Raw genomic sequence first — 24,593 nt, 5'->3', positions numbered from 1 at the left:
ATTATTTACTTTATATAAAAGATGCTGTTTATTACTCAATTAAATGTTGTTGTAAAGTATTAAATTTATTTTGGCAAGTTTATATTTGTGCAATTACAGATAGTATAATCGGATTTTATTTAAAAAAAACTATGGATGTAAAAATGCTACAATTTAAAACAAAAAGGTATTTTTTCGATCAGTTCCTTAGTCTCTTTTGTAATTCTTTTTAGTTTAAGTACTTTAATAGGATTTTTAATAAATTAAAGCAAAAGTTTTAATTTAGAGGATTACTTTAAATTAAAAAAAATAGGGCACCCTTAACAAAACTGCACTGTTACATTCTGCACTACAAAAATTTATAGCAAAAAAATCATTTATATTTCAAATTAGTAAAAGAGTAATTACTTCACTAAAAATAAATTTCTTCGGTGCAGAGTAATCGATACCCTTTTAAAAGATAAAAAATATTTTATGAGGTGCTTAGTCTTGAAATATAAAGCTTTTAAAAATAAAGATTACAACTTCAATTTTTTCAACTTGCTATTGTAAACTAAACTAAAAATAACGTGAAAACGTATAAAAACCAATATTTTCTACTTTATACTAGATTTTAACTGTTTTTAGTTCTTTTTTTTTGTTATAAATGTTTACTGTGAGTTTTTATTGCAATCTAGTATTTGTTTTGTATGTTACCAATTATTAAAATGATAGTTTATATACAAGCATCTGGACTCAATAACCAATATGTCTTTTTGTACATAAGATACTAAGTTTTAATTTGAGTAATTTCGCTTCCTTTTTTATGTTCAAAAATTTTAATACTACCCTTAAAAAAACAAACAAATATCTAATAAATATTCGATGGAATTAATTGAAGATTGTCATTTTTATATTTTTAGTATTTCAAAAAGTATTAATCTTTAAAATTTGAGAAATCTATCTTAAAATTATGTTTTAATATTTGTATTCTGAGTTTAAAATGAAAACTGCTAATTGTTCATCGTTAATTGTGTTTAAGAAATTTATAATTACGAGTAAAAATCAACGGTTGAAAAAAAACATAATCATTAAATAAACTTATCTATTCAATAGTAACGTAAATAAACAGAACTCTTTAATAATTAAACTAACAGAACATAGTATATCAATGGTTTAATAAAGAAAGAGTATTGTTAAAGATTTTCATTTTTGTATATTTCAGTGAACTTGTTTTGCTAGGATCTTTATTAGCAAGCATTTAACTTTAACATTTGGTTAGTATGAAGTTGTTTTTCGATTATAAACTATACACTGCATCTTCAGAAAAAAACAATTCTTGAACATTTTAAAGGAAACAAGATGTTAACATCTAAAAGTTATAAAAACTTTGGTTTCAAAAAGCAAAAATTGTGAGAAAGTTTTCTTTGTAATTATAATAATTCCAAATTGAAATTCAAAAATATATCTAAATAATATGTTTTAGTTGTTTAAAGTTTAGTCACAAATGAACAATAGTAAAGTTATAAATCTTCTTTTTTTCTGGTCTTTAACAAAGATGTTCTAGTTGTCAATTTCGATCTATTTTACCTTACAATTTATTTTACTTTTATTGAGCAGTTAAAAGTGTCTGAATTTAAACTCTTCAAAAAATAACTTTCATGTAAAAAGCAAACAGATTAAGAATTTCGATTGATATATCGTTTTTAAATTTCTATAATTCCAATATCTTGACAGCCAAGTTTTAATATAAATCAACTTTTCATACTACATTCTACTAAACCTGAATAAAACTTAGGGAAACTCTTATGCACAGTAGATCATAAACTGGTAAAAAAGATTTTTTTAAATATTAGTTTGCAGAAATACTAGGTTCTAGCGCATTTAGAGCTTCAAAATAAATTTGAAAATTCCATTACCGTGAATGTTAGGTCAATTGGTGTTAGGCATTTGAATGGTTTTTGCATAAATTAAGTTTTAATAATTTTATTTAGTTTTTTAGGTTGTATTTATTTAGAAAACTAAATACAAACAAAAACATTGCATTTTTGCACTTTTTATTTACGTTTGTTTGAATTTTCAAAGATTCATTATGATAATATGAAAGATATTTGTTCACGTACAATGTTTTGAAATATTTCTGTGTGTTTAATTTAACACATGCTTTAAAGCAGTTTATTTTATTTAAAACACATGGTTAAATTGTGTAGCTTTGTAAAACTTGGTAATAGCTATGTTGTGCTGAGTTAAAAAAAACTTAATCACAAGTCTATATGGAGAATTTTTTTTTAGTCTTAGCTGATAAACGGTTAAGGTTTAAGTGTTATATAATTTAAGGTAAATTCAAGTAAAACTAACACAACAAATGTAAACACGTTTAAACTAATATAGATGTTTACATTTATTGTTAAAAGCCTATCTAATAAACAACTGACTGGTCATTATATCTTTACTCAAGTTTTAGTTGCTATATAATAATATTTATAATAATTACTTATAGCATCAAGTTTTCAAACAACAGTTTTTTTAGTTTAAGTCTTGAAAAAGAGCTTGTAATGATTTTGTTAAATTAAATATAAATTATTCTAACAAACGGTTTTTACGTTTTAGATTAGCTTTAATCACTTGAAAAATATACATTGATATTCTCGTTATTAATATAAATATTTATAAATAAGCTGATTAGAGCCGTGGAAAGTATAATATTAAAAGACATTACTGTTTAATTAAATTTTTAACAAAAGTATGTTTGCTTTAATTTGATGTTGACGTTAAGAGAAATTTTATTTCAAACATCTTAATTAAAAAAAAATTTATAAGATTTTAAATAGATATTAATTTGTATCTCACTCTACTAAGAAATTGTAAAAATTAATTTAATTTTTAACAATAGCATTTTGTTAAATATTATTTTGAGTTTTTTTACTTTTCCAATTGAAATTATTAATTTTGTGGCAAGTATAAACTTAAACCAAGTAAGGTTGGGATGAAATCTTACAATAAATGTATTTGAATGTATGCTATTAACATACAATACATTAGTTTTTGGTTCTTTCACGAAACAAGTTAGTTGTAATTTAAATTTAAACTTTAAAAAAAATATAATTTATTTTTATAATGCACAAAATAATAAAATATTTTTAAAATGAAAAAAATCTTTATTTAGAGTTATCAATGTTTCATAGAATTTAAACCTGGTTTTAAAAACTAAATATTACTTTACAAACTAAGTAATTTTTATAAGTATTGGTAAATTTTCACTATTAATATTAATTTCTATCGTCGAAGAGGTATTTTTAATTTACGTCAGTAATCAACTAATTAAAGCTCTATTAACAATTTTACAAAATATATTGAGAAATAACTTTATTTCCAAAAATTTTTTTAATAATTTGTGTGAAAACAATTTTTAAGTCAATTATATTTTATTTTGATATTAGAAAATAGTTTTACAGTAGGAATTTAACATAAGAATATAGATATCGATTGATAGACTTACTAATCTATATAAGAACATATATGTTTTTATCTATTAAAATGTGTCATTAAATGAATATTTAAATTCAAGTTTTGAAGAATTTTTTTCAAAAAGTACTTTGTTTAACTGCATATGGACACCAACGCTGTAATTCTAAATTATCTTACATATTTATCTTTGCTCGGAACTAAAAGCAGAATAAATACCATAAATTTACTTTTTGGGGTCTATGTTGTCGGAAATTGTTGTCGTTAAATAAATGGTATAATAAAATATGTATTTGTTAAAATTAAGAATTGAAACGAGTGGTTCTTATGATCTGTTAATGTTGGTGTGTCAGCAGTCAAAGACTCAGTTATGTCTCGTCGACTTTCTGGGGCAGATTGTTTGTACTCTTTGCTATGCTTTTCCTGCAGACGGGGCTTTTATGTTTAAAACTTTCTGCATCAATGTATCAATTTTTTAACCGGTTTAAATATTTTTATTGTGTAAGTATGTTTTTATAAATTCAAAAATCTACATCGACAAAATATCTCGTTTTAAATATTACAATAAGTATTTATTTTGGTCATCATCAACAAAGTTGAGATGCTTCGCGCCATCAACAATATATAATGAACTTGTATCGTTTTGTGTGGTAAAGTTCAATATTTATTGTTTTGATTTTGAAATGAATTTTAAATATTGCGAATATATATAAATTGTCAGTTACATACTCAAAGATGGTAACAATTAAATTTTTCACATTCAACAAATCCCCGACAGTACGATTTCTTGATATCAAGTGTAAATAAACATACACAAAATATTTTTAAAAATATTCTTTTTTTCTTAAGATTGATTTTCTCATTATCTAAATATCAAAAATAAGTTAAGCAAAATTATTTTTAGTTTCAGCATTAAAATTCTTGATTTATATTACAGCCACAAAGTTATACTTTGTAGTTATTTCTTTAGAAAAATACAGCCTATAATTTACAACTCTCATTTGTGAACACAGCATGCGCAGAAAAAAAAAAAAAATTACTTTAAATAAAACATTAAAGTATTTCTCTGAAAATGTTTTTTTTAGCTTTTGTTAATTAATAAAGATATTAAAATGTTTAAGTCTGTTGTACCTTGAAGAACTTATGTATTTAAATTAAAAAAAAAAGTTAGACAAAGAAAATTACATGTCTATAAATAATAATTTTGAATAAAATATAAAATAACAAAAGAATATTATTTTATACTTTAAAAATAGTTGTATTCTTTCTTTTCAAGCTTTAAGCTAAAAATAACATAGAAGAACTTCTTTTTTTCTTTGAAAAAAAAAATAAATTCTAAAATTTTTAAATATTATATTCAAAGTGTTAAAATAATTAAGTACATTCTAAATTAAGACTAATGTATTGTAAAACATAATTGTAAATGTATTATATCAAAAGTAATAAAAATTAAGTTATTAAATTTAATCCATATGATTAAAAAATATGATTAAAATTAGCTATAATTTGTTACTTCAGCTTTTTAGTTACTATAGCGATAAAACAGCTGTAACTAGTGGTTTTCAAATTTTACCATGTCTTACATACTTATGGTTTTTAAAACATTTTAAATGGCATTAATCGATTTGTTTTACTCATTTTTAACACGCTTTTACAACAAGTTATTTGTATGACTTATTTTGTATATTAAACTTTACAAGAACTTTTAATATTCAAGTTATTGGTAAGAGAACGTTCGTTTGCTTATATAATGTGTCATAAAGCGCTATAAATCATAATTTGTTTAGTTTGCAAATAAATGAAAAACTTACTTTATTGAGTACATGTAAATTGGTACTATAAAGGTTACTATAAAGTTTTTTTATAGTTTATTTGTTTTTATTGTATATTTATTTGCAATCTGATAAGTTTGTATTTTTTTATTTGTCATTACGTTAAAATTGTGAAAACCAGTCGAAGTGTTTAGAAATATATTTTAAAATGAAAAAGTGTTATTTACTGCAGCCAAAATACTCAAAAAATTTTTTACTTTTTTATTCGGAAAGTTGATTTCGATGATACTTAAGCTAGACGGTTTACGTTGAACAATTTGAACATAGAACAAATGTTACTTTTATAAATAATCTTAATGTTGTACTATATACGTTTATGTACAAATTCGATATATAATAAACATCGTGAAACTAAAGTATATTAAAACTTTAGAATTTTTTGAAATCTACATTTTGATAATTTTGCTTTTAATCAGACGTTCTTAACTTCTAAAAATATTTAAGACACAATGCTTATACAATGTGAAATTAAATACATTTATAAAAAATTAATAAAAAATACATTCCTGTGATAAATTAAAGATGTCGTCAACAAAATCAAAATTAAACTTTCAAATAAAATATTTTTTTGTTAACATACCGGCTTTAATTTAAGCCTCGTTTAGTTTAATTAAAAGAATACTCAAACAGGCTTTAGTAAAACCTTTTAATTTTAAAAACTTTATTAAAAAGTATCTTTAAAACTAAAAAAGATAATTTAACTTTTTGTACAATAGTTTTAATATAAAAAATCATTAATATTAAGTAATGAATATAAAAACTATTTTACTTATACCAATGAAATAAAATATAGTTATTTAGATTAAGACTGTTCTAAGTAAAGCTATAAAAATTTTCAGATAAATCAAAAAAGAAAGTTATGTTGTATATTTAAACTGATAGATAGTTACAACAACAACTTTCTTTAGTGCTTACATGAGGCTGGTATGTCAGTTTTTACTACTCAGCGTGATTTATTAGTTTAATCAAGTATATAAAAAGTAATTTATTCTTTCTGTTGAAACTACCTCTTTCTTTTAATTTTTTATGTTTTGTTTTATAGTGAAAAGCAGAACTGCCAATTTATCCTTCTACTCTAAATGCTTTTAGGGTACAACTAAATAAACCTTTTCCTATTCACATAAGTTTTTAAGCGTTGTTGTCGTAGGTTTCTGAGTTGCAAGTTGACAATAGTTTTCTACAGTACCCTATATTAACTATAATATCTATATATTTATTGATATGAATTCAACTTAACAGTCAACTTACTTGTAGTTTCCCGGAAGTTGTTCTATTTTTTATTTATTTTAAGTAAACTACACTGTTCAGTTTATAGCGCTTATTTTTTGCATTAACATTATAGTTTTTATTGTTTTTTTTTATCTTTGACACTTTACATGGTTCAGCCCACCAAGCTACTATTTTCTCGCAATGTTCAAACATTTTTAAGTATAATAAGACTTTGTTTTTTTTGAACGCTCTGTAGTTATCATCAAATGTTCACTTTTAATATCTTCCCTATAATTGACATTAAAAATGCATAGAAAAACTATTATAAAACCAACTATGTTAATATTTTATTTAAATACTTAATAAAGATTTAATTCCCTAACCTAAAATTCCAAGTTTAATTCCCATGGTTAAATAAAACTGTACTATTATAAACTGGTAGCCTAATAAAATCTTATACAAACACATGTTGTAGTTAATATTTATTGAATATAACAGGCACAGCTAATAAATATACTTTGTCAAAAAAGGAGAATGGAACAATTAGTTTTGCAGCGTAAACTGTAACACATTTGCCTGGAACTTTTGTATTGTTGATATAATCAACGAGCAAGCAGAGAAAAGCAAATAAAAGGTTTAAAGAAAATTATTCAGTTGATCTTATTACATATAAAGTTAAGAACTAAGTTTTACTATATATTTTCTATCAAAGGTAGTATAGTAGAGAACTTAGAAACAAATCAAGTTAAATTTTCCAGCTAAATAAAGCACAAACTGTTTTAAACAAGAACGTTAAATGTTATTACACTATAAAACTAAAAAGAATATTAAAATGGTTTTTAAAATACATGTAGCTAATACAAATGCTGGTAAATAAACAAAACACAAACTTTACGTTTAGCTAAAAGACATTCAATTGCAAAGTTATTATTTTTTGTCATACTATGCAATTATCAGTACTGAAGTATTGTTTGGTAAATTTTTAATTAACAGATTTTTCTTTTTTCGTGTTTTTTCAAATCGGTTGAGGTATAAAACTTTTTACCACATTTTGGACAAAAATGTTTAGGCTCATAATGATAACGCAAATGGTTGGTCAACTGATGTTTAGTTTTAAAACTTCTATCATCAGGGCATATTCTGCATTTGAACTTTCTCTCATCACTGTGAGTTGCTTCATGTCTTTTTAAATTTTGCTTTACAAAAAACCTTTTACAACAAGTTTTGCACTGATAAGGTTTTTCACCTGTATGAGTTTTATTATGCTTATTAAGATCTGATTTATTTCCATAACATTTCTGACAAACTTTACATTGATAAGGTTTTTCACCAGTATGAGTTCTGATGTGTATAACAAGTTCAGATTTACTTCGAAAACATTTCAGGCAAGTTTTACATTGATGCACCTTATCATGTATGTTTTTGTGTTTTTTAAGGATATTATTACTAGAAAACTTCTTTTTACATATCGTACATTCAAACTTATTATCATTCTTAGTAATGTTGGCTCTAAAACCTGGAAAATTAACGCTTAAATTTTTTAACTTGGTTAGAATATTTATTTATTTGTATAAACTATATAAAAACTTAAACTGATCTTTATGCTTAATATATATTTAAAATACTAAGCAGGTAGTTACAATTAATTTAATACAAAATGCTTCTTAAAAAAAATATTAACTATTGAAAACGTTATTTTTTGAAATAAACTACTTATAATTAAAAGTATAGTTTATTTAAATGTATAGTTCATTTGATAGCATTTAAAAAAAAAACAATCTTACAAAATGATCTTATTCGATTAAATTTGATACAGTGTATATATATATACATATATATTAGTAATAGGCAACGTAAATCTGATCCTCTAAAATAAATTTAAAAGCTTTCACTAAATATTCGGTTTTGAAATGAACATAAAGTTAAGGTCTTAGGTATATTTTACAATAGACTTGAGACTCACTTTAGATTAGGTAATGAAAAAGTTCACACATAATTATAATTATGTTTAAACGAATCGGATAGTAAGATTTTCGAGAATACTAAATATTTACTTCTTATTTTACTACTATATGCTTATTTTTTCCCACATATCCACAAATAATTGCTTACTTAATACTCTTATAAACATGATTATTTATTGCTTTTCAACATATTTACACGATATATGAAATTAAATAAACTTATTTTGAATCTCAGTATCAAGTTCATGAAGAATTTCCTGAGACATTGATGTCTTAACTTGATAGTCACCAATACTGTCACCTGTAATATTAAATAAGACTTCAAAAAACAAAATTAGAATTGACTACACTTTAATTAAATTAAAAGGTAAAAGTGTAAAAATTAGATTAATTAATTTAAACAACTATAAACCCTTTTTGGCTCAAGTCTAATACTTCGAAAAAAAAATAAACAAAAAGTTCCGACTTAATGCATTATATTACAAAACTTTAAATATTTCAAAACAACAAACTGTCACCTGTACTGTCTTTTGATTGTGTATCAAAATAATTTGAATTTTCACCATCAGAAGACAAGTCATCAGGTTTACTTTTCATTTCTGTTGTTTCAATGTGAGCATTATTTTTGTTTCTTAAATGTGGAACTTCACTACCTGTTAAAAAATTTTAATATATTTTTAGTAAAATTAAAATATTACATCTAATATAAAACTTACCAGTTATTATATCACAATTTTTGTTACTTTTTTGTAAAGATTTAAAGGTACTACAAGTAGTTTCAGTTTCTTTAGTTTGAGTAAAACTTGAGTCACATAATTCTTCTGCTTCCACTTTTATTACACTCAGTTGTTTACTTTTTTCAACATCATACATAACTCGTATTGGCCCTATTTTTGTGTGAACATATTCTTTTTAGTGTTTCAAAATAACTTTTAATAATCTAATAAACTAACAATATAAACAAAATTTTGTGTAATACAAAAACTTAGTATTATAAATACCTTCACTTTTTCGAATGTCTTTTGAAATAGAGTCTTTTTGATTCCTTTTATCAACAAATGAAGATTGGAGACTTTGTAATCTTTATAAGTATTACATTTTGTATAATTAAATAAAACTAAACTTATAGGTCTTTTAGTTTTAATAAACAACAAAACCACTTAAAACTACACATTTAAAAAAAAGTAGATTTACTTTTAGAAAAAAACATGAGTATAAAAATTTAACTATAACTATAAACTTTGATAACGAAATTTCAAAATAATTTTATCAAAAGCTTTATATACTCCCTAAATTTATGAAAAATTACACTAAATTCATGTAGTGAGTTGTAAATATAAATTAAAATTTACTTTGTATTTTTCAACTTCAGGTCTTTCTCCAATGACTTAATTTTTTCCACTAATAGAACGTATGCTTTTGTCATTATCTTATCATGCACTTCGAAACTGTGAAAACATAGTTAACTTACTTCATGGTATAATAATTTTTTACTAAAATGCTTAATTGCTTATTTCAACATTCATTAGTACTTAAAACTTATAACTTATTATATTTTATCTTACACTTCAAAACTGTGAATATATAGTTATTTTAATTTATACTTTATAGTATCATACTTTTTGACTTATTTTTTGCATTAATTGCTTATTTCAAAATTAGTTCTTAAAAAGTTGAGAACAAGTATACATATAAAGTACAACTAATATAATAATAAAACTAGTATAACTAGTATAATAAAAGTTATACACAACTAACTCATCGCTTTTTGCACTAAGTTCTTTTTTTAACTTTTCATTTGTTTCCAATAATTTAGAATTTTCATCAGCAAGATTTTCTTTTTCTTTCTTTAATCTGCAATTCTTTTCTTGTAAAAGTTGAATCTCTAAGTTTTGCTTTTCAATAACTTCTTTGAAACCTAACATCAAGGATTCAGCTTGGGTAAATTCTAAATAAATTTGTAATTAATGTACAAACAAACTTATTTTTAAACAGAAAAACTAGTACATACATAAAGTGACGTTTAATTTTGATAAAATTTTAATTCAGTAAAACATTGAAAAATTTTTTAAATTATAACTATTTAATTAACCAGAAAAAAAACTAACTTTCATTTAATTTGTTGCTGTTTGAGAGTCTATCCATTGTTATATTAAAAATTATTAATACATAAAACTTCTAGAAAAAACTACTATAAATATTCATTTATTTTTTAGGTATTGTAATTTTAATGTAATAAAGTTACTGAAAAGAAACTTTTTTTATTTTGTATAAGATAAACTTGTTTCACTACATCTTTTTATTGTACGGTTTACATGTATTCTAATATAAGCCTGAATAAAACAAACATTTTTGATTAACAAGATTAACACATAAGAAATTTTAAACTTTAGTTCTTGAGTTTTTATCATGCAAAAATTTGTTTTACTTCTTATATATAAAAATATATCTAAAATATATTGCATGTTTTAGACAAGAAGAAAAGAAATCTAATATTATAAACTTTATTTAAAAATAAATTTGTATTTTCTAGGATGTAAGTGTATCTGAAAATTTAAAATCAGTAAAATGTTATTGAAACAAAAATATTTAAAAACTGCCTCTACTAGATAAATACAAAATTTGTTTTTATAAAATTATGTTTAATTATACTCTTTGGTCTTTAAAGATATGAAGTTAAATAGTCATAAACTTAATTATTTTAACCATTTTAAATATAATTCATATTTAAGTAATAAATTTATAGTAAAAATTTTTATGAACTTTTAAAGTAAAACTGGTCTACTCATTTATCAGCATAATTATATAAATCTGTATCAATATAAAAAAATAATACTTTTAATAATCATAAATCTATAAAAGTTGTGGCACTGCATATTAACAAAGCTAAAACATAACAAACTACACTTTTAAAGTTCAAAAGTATGTTGTGTTTATAATATTGGAAAAACATTTTAAAGTTAACTTAAGAAAATTGATATTTTGAAATAAACTCTTGCTCAATTAAAAGATTATGGGTAGGTATAATATGCTTTAATATAAGATATTCAGCCTCCTTCTATTTTTGATAAGTGGCTGATTTATGCTTAGGAAATTTCCAAACTAGTAGACTTTATTGTTTCTGCATTTTCCTAGATATAAAAACTATAAAACGTACCTATGAAATTTGTCAGAATTTATTAATAATTATATAGGGTGAACAAACAAACAATCTTAATTTAAAAAAAAAATTATACAATTGATATTATAAAGGGTTGCTACTCTTTGAGTAAAAAATAAAGCCCTGAAACTTTTACAATCTTCAAAAAAATCTGAAAAAATTTCATAATTAATAAAAAACTACTTCTTAAAAAAATTTTGTTATAAAATAACAAAATATAAAAATTAAATCAAATAAATTTTATCTAAAATCTGTAACAAAATAGCCTAAGATTTTTTAAAAATCTATAAACTACCCTGAAATTAAAAAAAAGCTGCCCCGAGTCACCCTGTGTTTTTAGGAAAAAAAACAAAATATTAAGAACTTCCATGAGTCATTCAAAATTCAAAAATTCATTTAGTTTTTCTAAGTACCTTAAGTGTGTGGCAATCCTGAATATACCTAAAAAAAATTTAAAAGATTTTTAAGAACAAAAAACTTAATTTTATCAATAATTTTATGGTCAGTTTGTTTTTATCAAAAAAGTATTATTTTAAAATTAATGTTAATTAGACTTAAAAGATATCAAAAAAAATCTGGCTATTTTTTAAAATCTAACAAATTTACTGATTTTGTTTCTATTTTGCTCTCATTTTTATTTATCTAATAAACTTTATTGCTAAATGGTTTAATAATTTATAGAACCTTATACTTTAAATATACTGTCTATTTTGGCGTTTTACAATTTTGGTCTTTTTTTTCAGGTCTTTATTGCAGGATCTCTAAAGTTGTTTTTTTTAATAAAAGTGAGTCATTTTAAAAACATTGAATTGTGCTAATTTGTTTTAAACCGAGCAACTTATGTTAGTTGAATAAAGAAAAGTAGTGTGCAAACTGTTATTTTTATAAAGATATAAAACGAAAAAAAACTTTATTTATCTACAAACTATAATTAAAAAGCAAACACTTTTGTTATATATTACCTTAACTAAATAGAACATAAATGGTCGTAAGTCAGGGGAATGTCTAGACTTTTTTCAAAGGGGGTTCACAATTTTTTAGTTCTTTATTTCCCGCTTAAGTAAGTATTTCTTAGGTCTGCACTGCTAGCTAAATACGCAATATTTTGCCGAAAAAGTGTTTGTTTAAAATGCCTTTTTCTGCTTAGAAATAAGAAAAAAACATACAAGCAGTAATGGGAAAATATTATATATTTTTATATGTTATACTGTACTAAATTTAGATAAATTAAAACTAAAAGAGCCGAAAAAAATATAATTAAGGTAAAAAAAAATTTTCAAGTATATTTTAATTGTACTCAAAAAATGGTTAATTACCTAAGATGATGTCGCACCAATATCAAGCTGAATTCATATTAATTTCAATGTTGTTTTTTACCATATTTATAGGCTTTAAACTTATGCTTTATAAATACATAAATAAAACTTATTTATTATAAACCAATATAACTTAAATATTTAACTCCTTTTTATTTTAAAACAAAGCAAATGATACTCATATATAACTTATATTGTAAAATAAAATCAATTAAGTATTTTAGTTTATAACAATTGAATTTAATTCTAGCTATGTATTTATATAGCTTGTTTAAAACGAAGTATAATTTTAGATCAAACATACAAGGCTTAAAATATTTATTTCAAGCCTAAAATCATGGTTCAAAAAGATATTAAACAAAATATAATTTCAGCTTGATATTGGTGCAACATAATCCTAGGCTAACACCAAAAAATGTTTAGACTTTTACAACTAAATTAAAAAATCTTTAAAATTTAACTAAATGGTGCCTGATGGTGCAGGAATTTAATAAAGATTTTGAAATCTATCTGAATTAAAAATTTCAAAAAATCAAGAACAAAATTTGTGGCTAACACATATACAAAAATAAAACAACTTAAAGAAATTAATATTAAAATATATAATAAAAAAAGAAATGATAAAAGAATAAATTGGCAGGTCTAAAGATAATTTTGAAAACTCTATTAATTGAACTTTTCTAGGTTTAAACCCAGTTGGTTGACACATAAACAAAAAATATAAATTTTAAAGTACAAAAGCTCACACAACATTATTATATACAACTAAATAAGTAAAATAAAGTTTTAGTGACTATATTGGACATTTTTTAAGTAAAATTGTACTTACTAGTTCAAAAACAATACTGTATTAAAAATTATTTACACTAACTAACAACTTTTAGTGGGAACTAAGAGCATCATAGTAAATAGTTTCCTAGAAAGAAAATGCTTCTTTAAAAATTTTAACGATTGTGAAGTTACAATTGAAATTTTATTTTAAATCTATTTCAGCTGGGCAAAAAAGAGCATTTTTTGTTAAGGAAACTTTTTTATCTTTCAGTGTTATAAATCCAACATTCATCATTCAAAGCTTATCAAGTAACCAAAACAAAGTCAAAAAACAACGTTTTTAATGATATTCTAAGATTTTTTTCCTCTTTTATTTCACTTTTTTCATGTGTTTCACAGGAAACAGGAAACCAGTCAAAACACTCTCCTGTCGTAAGTATTATTTTATAGTTTTTATAACAACATAATTTAATGTTTTTATTTTATTATGTTATACATAAAAGTGTTCATAGTTAGGTATTAATAGATGTTTTTAAGAGATTATTTTTTTTGACCTTTCAAGATATCTCAGTAAAAAAATAAACTTTAAAACTTAAAATTGGTCGTTACACATCAAATAAATGAACATAAATGAAACATAAGAAAAAACCTCAACAAGTAAAATTTTGTAAACTTAATAATACTGTTAAAAAGAAACAAAGATTAATTGAATGTATTTCTTACGATATTTTTTCGGAAAAAATCAAAAATGTTAAATTTTGCTCCAGCACTGACTTAAAAACTATACATTAACTATATATGCTAAATTAGTCAGTCTATAAAGCTGTATTAAATATACTTAGTAAAGTTAAGAAAATGTATGTGTTTAAGTTTATTATACAAAAAGAACCACAACCACATTTTTTATCATTATAAAGACTTATTAAACAGTTGTCACTTTATAAAGAGAAAAATTAGGACTTAGTCACAAAAAACATATATTTTATTCTTTATGTAAGTGAATAACAGCCTGTTTACTAAAACAGTATACAATAAATAGTGAGTTGAGTATGTTGCAATAAGATAAAGTTAGTATGAAACAAATTAATGACTGATTATTTAATATAAATATATTAATAGTCAATTTGTGATTGTCGCGGGGAATGTCCTGGGGTGGTGGACACATTAGTGTCTATGGTAAACCGTGGGGAAGGTTTTCTATGGGGTAGTTTTGCTAAATTTAGACTAGATGTGGGTAAATAGTTAGGGTCCATGTCAAGTAAAATTTGAAACTAAGATAATTTAATTTAATATGGAATGTACAAAAAAGCCATAAATAGACTGATACCAACACTCATATCCAAATATCAAATTGACATCACAATCTCCAAATTGATAGACTTTTATGTTTCTGCATTATCATAGATATAAAAATTATAAAAGGTAGCTAAGAAATTTTTCAGAAATTATTTTTAACTATATAGGGTAAACAAACAAACAATCTTAATTTTTAAAAAACAATTATATAATTGTTATTCTAAAGGGTTGCTACTCTTTGAGTAAAAAAAGTGCCCTGAAACTTTTACAATCTTCAAAAAAATATTAAAAAATTTCATATATAATAAAAAACTACTTCTTAAAAAAATTTGGTTATAAAATAACAAAATATAAAAATTAAATCAAATCTATCTTATATAAAATCTGTAACAAAACAGCCTAAGACTTTTTGAAAATCTATAAACTACCCTGAAATAAAAAAAAAAAAGCTGCCCTGAGTGACCCTGTGTTTTTAGGAAAAAAATTAAAATATTAAGAATTTCTTGATTCATAAAAAAATTCAAAAATTATTTACTTCTTTTGAGTACCTTAATAGTGTGGCAACCCTGAATATAGCAAAAAAAAGTTTAAACGATTTTTAATAACAAAGAAGCTAGTTTTGTCAATAGTTTTAAGGTCAGGTTGTTTTTATTAAAATAAGTACTATTTTTAAGTTAGTGTTAATTAAATTTAAAATAGATAAACAAAAAAGCTAGCTTATTTTTAAATATCTATCAAAATCGAATGATTTTTTTTATTATGCTTTCATTTTGTTTATCTAATGAACTATATTGCTAAATGATTTAATGTTTTATACAAACTTATACTTTAAATATACTGTCTATTTTGGCCTTTTAAAATTTTGGACTTTTATTCAAGTCTTTTTTGCAGGGTCTGTAAAGTTATTTCTATAAAAAGAATAAACGTAAATAATTTTTAGAACATTACTTATCTACAAAAAAGTAATTAAATTACAAAAAAGCTGTAAAAGAACTGATACCAACATTCAAATTCAAATATCAAACTGTGTTCAAAAAACGCAGTAGTTGCTGCAAGCCAGTTATAAAACATGTGTACATGAACTAAGCCAAAGATAAAGAGTGGTAATAATATCATGTAATAAAACAGCGAAAAAAGGCTAGTTTGTTTAAAATCTATCTCCTTCTACATTTTTCAAGTAATCTTTTTTAAACTTTAACAGTTTAATATTTATAAAATAACAAAAAACTTTACTTGTGAATTTAAATATTTGTAGTAAAATATTTAAAAAAAAAGACTGGTCACATTTATTTTTAATTTTTTTTATAAAATTTTTATTTATTATAATTATCAAAATTCTTAAGTAAAGTTTTTTTTTGTAATTTAAGAATATTTTCTAAAATTAGAAGAAGATTGCTTAAAATACGAAATTGAAGATAGTTTTTTAGTAAATTTTTAAATTTACGAGAAAACTGACCCCGAAAAGTTTGCAGCCCAAAAGTTTTAATTTAGGGGACTTTTTGAAAAAAAATTTGCGCACCCCCTGACCAAAATACCACGTTACGCCACTGCCCTGAATGTGTACCAGAATTTTTACTTAAGAACTTGGGAAAGTTCAAAAAATTAACAAAACAAGTTTATTTATATTTAAAATTTATAAAATTATGATATATTTATACTTTTTAATTTTCAATATATCGTGTAAACAGCTACTAAAAAGTTATGTTACTTTAATTATGTATAATATTAAAGATACTACTTAAATATCTTTTAAATAAATAAATATTATTTTATATTACAATACATTATTTGATTAGGACTTAGTTTTAAACAATAGTTAGAAATTTACTAGTTAAGATTAATATAAAAAATTAAATAAAGTTATAAAAATATATCTAAATATTCTAATGATTGTTTTGTTTTTCTAATTCCTAAATCTATATATTAAATATATAAAGAAAAAAAATCGGAAATTTGTTACACTGATATTAAAATTGTTAAGGTCTACAGGTTATTTTCTTTAAGTTTTTAGTTTCTTAAAAGAAAAAAATCGTGATAAGCTGAAATATTTTTACGTCAAATTTCATCATAATTTTGTTCTAAAAGTTTAAGTTATTTTTTTTAAATAATTGATTGTAACACTAAATGAAGTCAACTTGAAGAAAAATTTTCTATACGATTTCAAATAAAATAAAATTAAAAGTGAATTTAAGCATTACCTCAACTTAACTTTTATAACCATAATATAGGTATAAATACTATAACATTTATACCTTATACATTTTATGAGAAAAAAATCTATAACATTGAATAATAACAACAAAAATATTTTTTTTCTAATAGTTTTTCTTAATAATTTTTAAGCCCAAAAATCAAAATAAAAAGAAGCAAATAATATTTGCAAATCTAAAAATAAATAAAATCATTTTAGGTTTTCTCACAAAATTAGTTTAATTGATTTTAAGTTAAACTGACGCAGTAATCTCAGCTTACCATTTATTTATGTACTTAACTCTTTGTTAAAAGAAATTATCTATCACTAAATTTTTATATGAGCATACTAGAAAAAAAAATGTATAAAGAAGTTTGTAAATATTATTATGTTAGGTCAAAATAGTAATCTTAATGAATAATATAAATAATAGTAAGATAGAAAACGCTGCAATTTAGAATTAGACTGAACGACTGTTATTGTAATTAAAAAAACTAACAGCACAACAAACAATATCTGATATTGCTTACACGAAGAATAAAATAAGTAAATATAATTATTTTCTATTAAAAAAAAAACATCTTATTTTACATTGTACACCAAATGGTTTTTGTAAATTTGTTTTTATAGTTTCTCTGTCTTCTAATTATTTTAAATATCTGTCTATACCTATTCTCAAATATTTATAAACATATGTCTTTTTTTATAACTGCATTACCTATTTTAACATTAACATCTATATTTTTCCAAAAACTATTTTTTGGTTGATGTAGAAACATACTTTTGGTTTTATAAAGGTTTAATTTGAGTTTGTCTGATATCTTTCGTAGTTCTGTATTAAAATTTTCATTGTCACCGAATCTTTTGTATAACATTGTATTTTCTACAAAGTTTAGACTAGTTTTGATCTGTAAGTCATCTATATCAAGTAATGTTAGGAATAACAACTTTCCTAACACTGAGCATTGGGGTACCCCAATTTCAGTTTTTTAACAGGTTGACTCATATCCTCCAAAGCTAACAAACTGTTTCCTTCCATCTAGAAATGAAATAGTTAGTAAATGCATATTACCTCTTACACCATTACACTCAAATTTTCTTAATGAGATATTTTATTTACACTATCAAATGATTTACTTAAATCCAAAAACACTGCACAAACTGCATTTCCTTAATCAAAATTGGATAGTACCCCTTTAACAAACTCTTACAATAAACATTTGTTTGATGGAATCTCACATAATAAGTGATTAACCAATAAAAGCTTAAACTCCGATATATTGTTCAAAGTTAAGCTACTTTTAACAAAAATCTAGCTGTGGTGATGCGTATTACTTATCTTAGCATAATTTTGCTATATCTTTTTAGCTTAGTTTGTTATAAATTTTTATAACAAGTTTGCAACAATTCTGTTTTTATTAATCATATTCTCTCTTTTTTTTAGTCTAAAGACTTTGTGTGAAGACATTTTTAATTTTCATATAAATGCTTTTAATTTAAAAAGCATACTAATTTAAATTAAGATAACTTAAATCTATGTTATTCAATAAACCGGCAGTGGTATGTCAAACTATTATTTGTTTAAATATTTGATCTTAGTAGTGCTAATTTAATTTTTACGGAACAAAATGAACAAAGTCGTTCTAAGCATTTTTGCACAGTGACGTTTTTGCACAGTGACGTTTTGGCACGATGATTTTTTGCACAGTGCATCAGTTTTGTGTTCAGACCGATTTAATGTATTTTAGTTAGTACCAAATTTATAACATAAAAAAAAAACTCAAAACTAAAATTTTATAGCCGACTCATATCAAAGATAATAAATCTAAGATTTAAAATGTTAAAAAGTTAATATTAATGTTAGAAACGCAAATTAATTAAATTAAAAAATAAAACTATTAAAAAAAATTATACTAGGAACTAAAAACTAAATTTATTGTAAAACTAAAATAAAAAGAATACTAATAGTTTAAGTAAATTGTTCTAATTTATTTAAGTTAAAGTTTAAGTCATGAAAAAAGCGCTGTTTTTATTGCCTTTTTTTATTCTCACTAAAAAAAAACCATAAAATTAAAAAATAATCATCAAGTAAAATCTGAAATACCTCTAATTTTCATAAAATAACTAAGTCTTTTTTAAAACAAATTATACAGTAATCTTCCTTTATTTTGCCAACATATGTTTCTGTGTGTCAACGAATCAACACACTTCAACTGGGTTCTGTAAAAAAATAATTACTGTAATGAGAGAATAGAAGCATAGAATAAAGTAGGTGTATACATGTTTTCATTAAAATAAGATATTTTCTACTGATAATAGTTATTAATAGGTGAAATACTTAATATTAAATCCGACTGTTATAAAACTATATGATATTTGTAATTACTAAGTCTAAAATAAATAAGTAAGCTAAATTATGCACCAAAACATAATATAAACAAACAACTCACGTTAATAGGAAAGATAACTAAATCAAAATTTACTGTTGTTAACTAACGAAAAAAATACATTCGTTACAACTAATAATTACGTCAAAATGTAAATGAGGTTATTTAAACTATTTAATTTGTATTGTAAAGAACATTAATTTTGTTTTAATGTAATATCTATTTTGAACAAAAATAAAACATTAACCATTAGTTAGTAAATCAATAAAATTTAATAAAACTTAACGACGCTGAAGGCAATAAAAGTAACAGAAAATCGGTGTAACATGTATATTATATATTGAATGTTAGTAATGATTGAATCAAAGTTGTATAGAACTAGGAAGCATATTTAATTCAAATGTAAAAATCAAAAAGTAAAAAAATGAAAAAATTAAACTTTAAGGAAAAACAAAATACAAAAAACATAACTATTATTAGGCTTACAATGTACTGACCGATAATTAATTTACAGCGACATACATAAAATCATAATGACCTGAATTAAATATATATTGTATTTTATAATTAATAAAATAATTAATTGGTAAAGTAGGAGTCGGCTGTTTAATTTAAATATCTCATACAGATGTTTTATATATTTGATAAGTGAATTGTGTTATATATGAAAGTTAAAATGTTAAACAACAAGGTAGTCATATGCAGTAAAAATAAACAAGATTGTCAGATTTCGTTTGGCAGTATTTTGATAGGTATGGAACCAAACCAGAAATGGAATGGAGCATCCTCCACCACGCCAACAATAACATCAGTAGCGCGAGCAAGATCTGCCAAATATGCAACCTTGAACGAATGGCAATTTTAGCAGAAGATAGTAAACAATTACTAAACAAAAGACGTGATATTTCAAACAACTGTGCACACAATCGACGGTTCTTCTTCAAATAACACCTTGGCGCCTTCTCACCTTTCATACTTTTCATTCACCTTCCACATCCACTTAACATATATTAATATAATTATATATCCTTAGTAAGATATAGTTTTATTCATTTATTATTTATATTTATTTCACACAAGTCACTTTCTATTCTCTGAAATTTCATATATTCACTTTACCCTCCGACTATAATTCTTCACACCTTTATATGGTAAGTTCCAAGTTTAATTGGAAGCCTGTATTCAAATCACAGATAAACCGTGCTTTTTTACCTACTACGCCCAAGAGAGCTAGTAGGATTTTTACTGCAGGTTTATACTTAGCATATGACTACCTTGTTGTTTTACATTTTAACATACATTTATAACATTTATAAAATACAATATATATTTAATTCAGATCATTATGATTTTATGTATGTCGCTGTAAATTAATTATCGGTCAGTACATTGTAAGCCTAATAATAATTATGTTTTTTGTATTTTGTTTTTCCTTAAAGTTTAAATTTTTTCCTTAAAGTTTAATTTTTTCATTTTTTCATTTTTTGATTTTTACATTTGAATTAAATGTGCTTCCTAATTCTATATAACTTTGATTCAATCATTACTAACATTCAATATATAATATACATGTTACACCGAGTTTCTGTGACTTTTATTGCCTTCAGCGTCGTTAAGTTTTATTAAATTTTATTGATTTACTAACTAATGGTTAATGTTTTATTTTTGTTCAAAATAGATTACATTAAAACAAAATTAATGTTCTTTACAATACAAATCAAATAGTTTAAATAATCTCATTTACATTGTGACGTAATTATTAGTTGTAACGAATGTATTTTTTTCGTTACTTAACAACAGTAAATTTTGAATTAGTTATCTTTCCTATTAATGTGAGTTGTTTGTTTGTATTATGTTTTGTTGTATAATTTAGCTTACTTATTTATTTTAGACTTAACAATTACAAATATCATATAGTTTTATACAGTCGGATTTGATATTAAGTATTTCACCTATTAATAACTATTATCTGTAGAAAATATCTTAGTTTAATGAAAACATGTATACACCTACTTTATTCTATGCTTCTATTCTCTCATTACAGTAATTATTTTTTTACAGAACCCAGTTGAAGTGTGTTGATTCGTTGACACACAGAAACATATGTTGGTAGAATAAAGGAAGATTAATGTATAATTTGTTTTTATTTATATTCCAATGAAGTTACTTCACTAGGATCTTTTGTTAGCAAACAATTAAAACTATATTTTGAACAGTTTAGTTTTTTTTATTAATTAAGCGTTTTTAAAAAATTAAAATAAACTTAAGATACTTGATTAAACAACTAATCAATGCTAATTTTCACATCAAGAGACTATAAGTAAAAAACTAGTCTCAATATTCGTGTTCTGAAGCCCTACTAAATTAAGTTTATATTTCTTTTTAAAAGTTAACGAAATTCAATATCAAAAATTGTTTTAGTTTAAAACTAAGAAATATGTACTTTACCAGTTCATTGAAATTAAGATAACAAATAGGATTAAAGTTAATTGTATACGTTATCATATTGCTCAAGGTAAAACTATAAGTAAAAACTTTAGGTTGAAATTTCTTTACAAGACTATCAAATTTTATTCATTCAAAATAATTTGCGTTTAAAGAAAAATCTTTAAGTTAATAAAAATAAAATTTATAAAATTATTTAATAAAATAAAAGTTAAAAGCGTGCAAAAGTGAAGCTCCGTTCAAAATTGACCAATTGTTTAAAAATTTTGCAATGAATAAATATTTACGAGGCTGAAGTTTGATAGACATTTAAATATAAGATTTTTAACACATTCAAATTTTTTACTTACAGTCATTACCGAACTATACTACCGCTCGTACTTACATTAGAACAATGAAACTCTAGAACCTTGTTCCATGTGCGTAGAACTACGTCATCAAAAAAAAATTAGCTTTCTACTATAAAAAATAAAATATTTATGGTACGCCGAAAAATATCGAATTTATTATTAAAAAATAGAAGAAGCTTAGCAAACACTCTTTAAAACCGCTCGTACTTACATTAGAACAATGAAACTCTAGAACCTTGTTCCATGTGCGTAGAACTGCGTCATCAAAAAAAAAATTAACTTTCTACTATAAAAAATAAAATAGTTATGGTACGCCGAAAAATATCGATTTTATTATCAAAAAAATAGAAGAAGCTTAGTAAACACTCTTTAAAACCGCTCGTACTTACATTAGAACAATGAAACTCTAGAACCTTGTTCCATGTGCGTAGAACTACGTCATCAAAAAAAAAACTTAACTTTCTACTATAAAAAATAAAATAGTTATGGTACGCCGAAAAATATCGAATTTATTACTAAAAAAATAGACGAAGCTTAGCAAACACTCTTTAAAACCGCTCGTACTCACATTAGAACAATGAAACTCTAGAACCTTGTTCCATGTGCGTAGAACTACGTCATCAAAAAAAAAAAAAACTTTCTGCTATAAAAAATAAACTAGTTATGGTACGCCGAAAAATATCGAATTTATTATTAAAAAAATAGACGAAGCTTAGTAAACACTCTTTAAAACCGCTCGTACTTACATTAGAACAATGAAACTCTAGAACCTTGTTCCATGTGCGTAGAATTACGTCATCAAAAAAAAAAAACTTTCTACTATAAAATATAAAATAGTTACGGTACCTTCAAAAGCACTTAAATATTCGAATTAAAGTCACAATCTATTTGTTTTAATACACATACAACAAAGTAAATAAATATTATTTTATTAATGTACACGAATAAAGAACTGTATGATTACGCTAAAGAAGCATTGGTACAAAAACAAATTTGAAGATTCGGTCAATAACGTTTTTAACAACTTTTAGTTTTAAATTAACTTTGAAAAAAAAGAACATATATATAAGCGATAAATATTAACGCATAATGAACTTAAAAATCACTAATATTAATGCAAACGAACAACGAGCTGTATAATTACGCTGAAGCAGCATTTGTTTAAACTAACATTCGTGTCCTGCATTGTGTCATTTTTTTCTTTTTCTTCCGACTTACCCACCTTTAAGGTATTTAAAATTTATTAAGTAATGAATGTTGAGCTATTTGTTTAATTAAAAGATTCATATTTTTGAGTAATATTTTAAATAAATAAGATTAAACTAACAATTGTGTCTTTTTTTTCTTTTGCAACCAGCTAATTATCCTCCTTGAAAATAAATTATTATATGTTCAATAAATAGGATTTTTATTACGGTAATAAATTTCCATATAAAAATTACAAGTTGTGTAGTAATTTATAACAGTTAAGTCATCACAATTATAGTAAAAAAATTACTGGTTAGATTTTATAAAAATCTAGCGAAAATTCTGAAGTTTAGTTTTTTTGTTTTAAACTACACAATTTTATACAATTTTAGTATGAAAGTTATTTTTTTTTATTTTTAAAATAAGTATTATCAATATTAGGATAAATTTTACTATAAAATTATATATTTGTCATCAGTTTGAAATAATTATATACTAGTAGACAATACTTTTTGAATAGTCATCACATTACTTAAATATTTCCTTTTTAAACTTACACTTGCTTTGTATCTAATTAACGCTTTCCTAAAATTTTCATTAATTTGGTTTTTCTCATACTTGCTTGCCTTTTGAAAATCTAAACCTAGACCTTGATATAGTTTTGAAAAAGTTTCTGATCTATTTTTTCTTCTAATAATGTAAAAAAAAAATTACACTTGTCCGCCTCTTTCAACAATTCTTCCTTTTTCAAGAGAGTTTTCTTTACTAAGTTTGTATATCTTTTCTTTGGCATTGGCATACTTAATTGTTTGTTTTTATTAGAATATATCTAAGTATATTAATATTTGACAAAAACTTTTAAGTAAGCTTAATAAAATGCAGCAACATATTTAAACCTTAATATTTAAGAATAATAATTATTACCTAGCCCATTAACAAATCCTATTTATTCTGTTCAATTTAAAAAGTTAAGTATAAGACAGGGTTGCAACTCGTTTTTTCAAAAATTTTTCCAGGTTTTCCAAATTTCTTCCAGGTTTTTAAAAGTACACATTTTTAAG

Source organism: Thalia democratica, chromosome 8 (assembly GCF_965202585.1).
Source record: "Thalia democratica chromosome 8, ktThaDemo2.hap1.1, whole genome shotgun sequence".
NCBI classification, from domain to species: Eukaryota; Metazoa; Chordata; class Thaliacea; order Salpida; family Salpidae; genus Thalia; species Thalia democratica.
Note: the sequence above shows the minus strand (reverse complement) of the source record.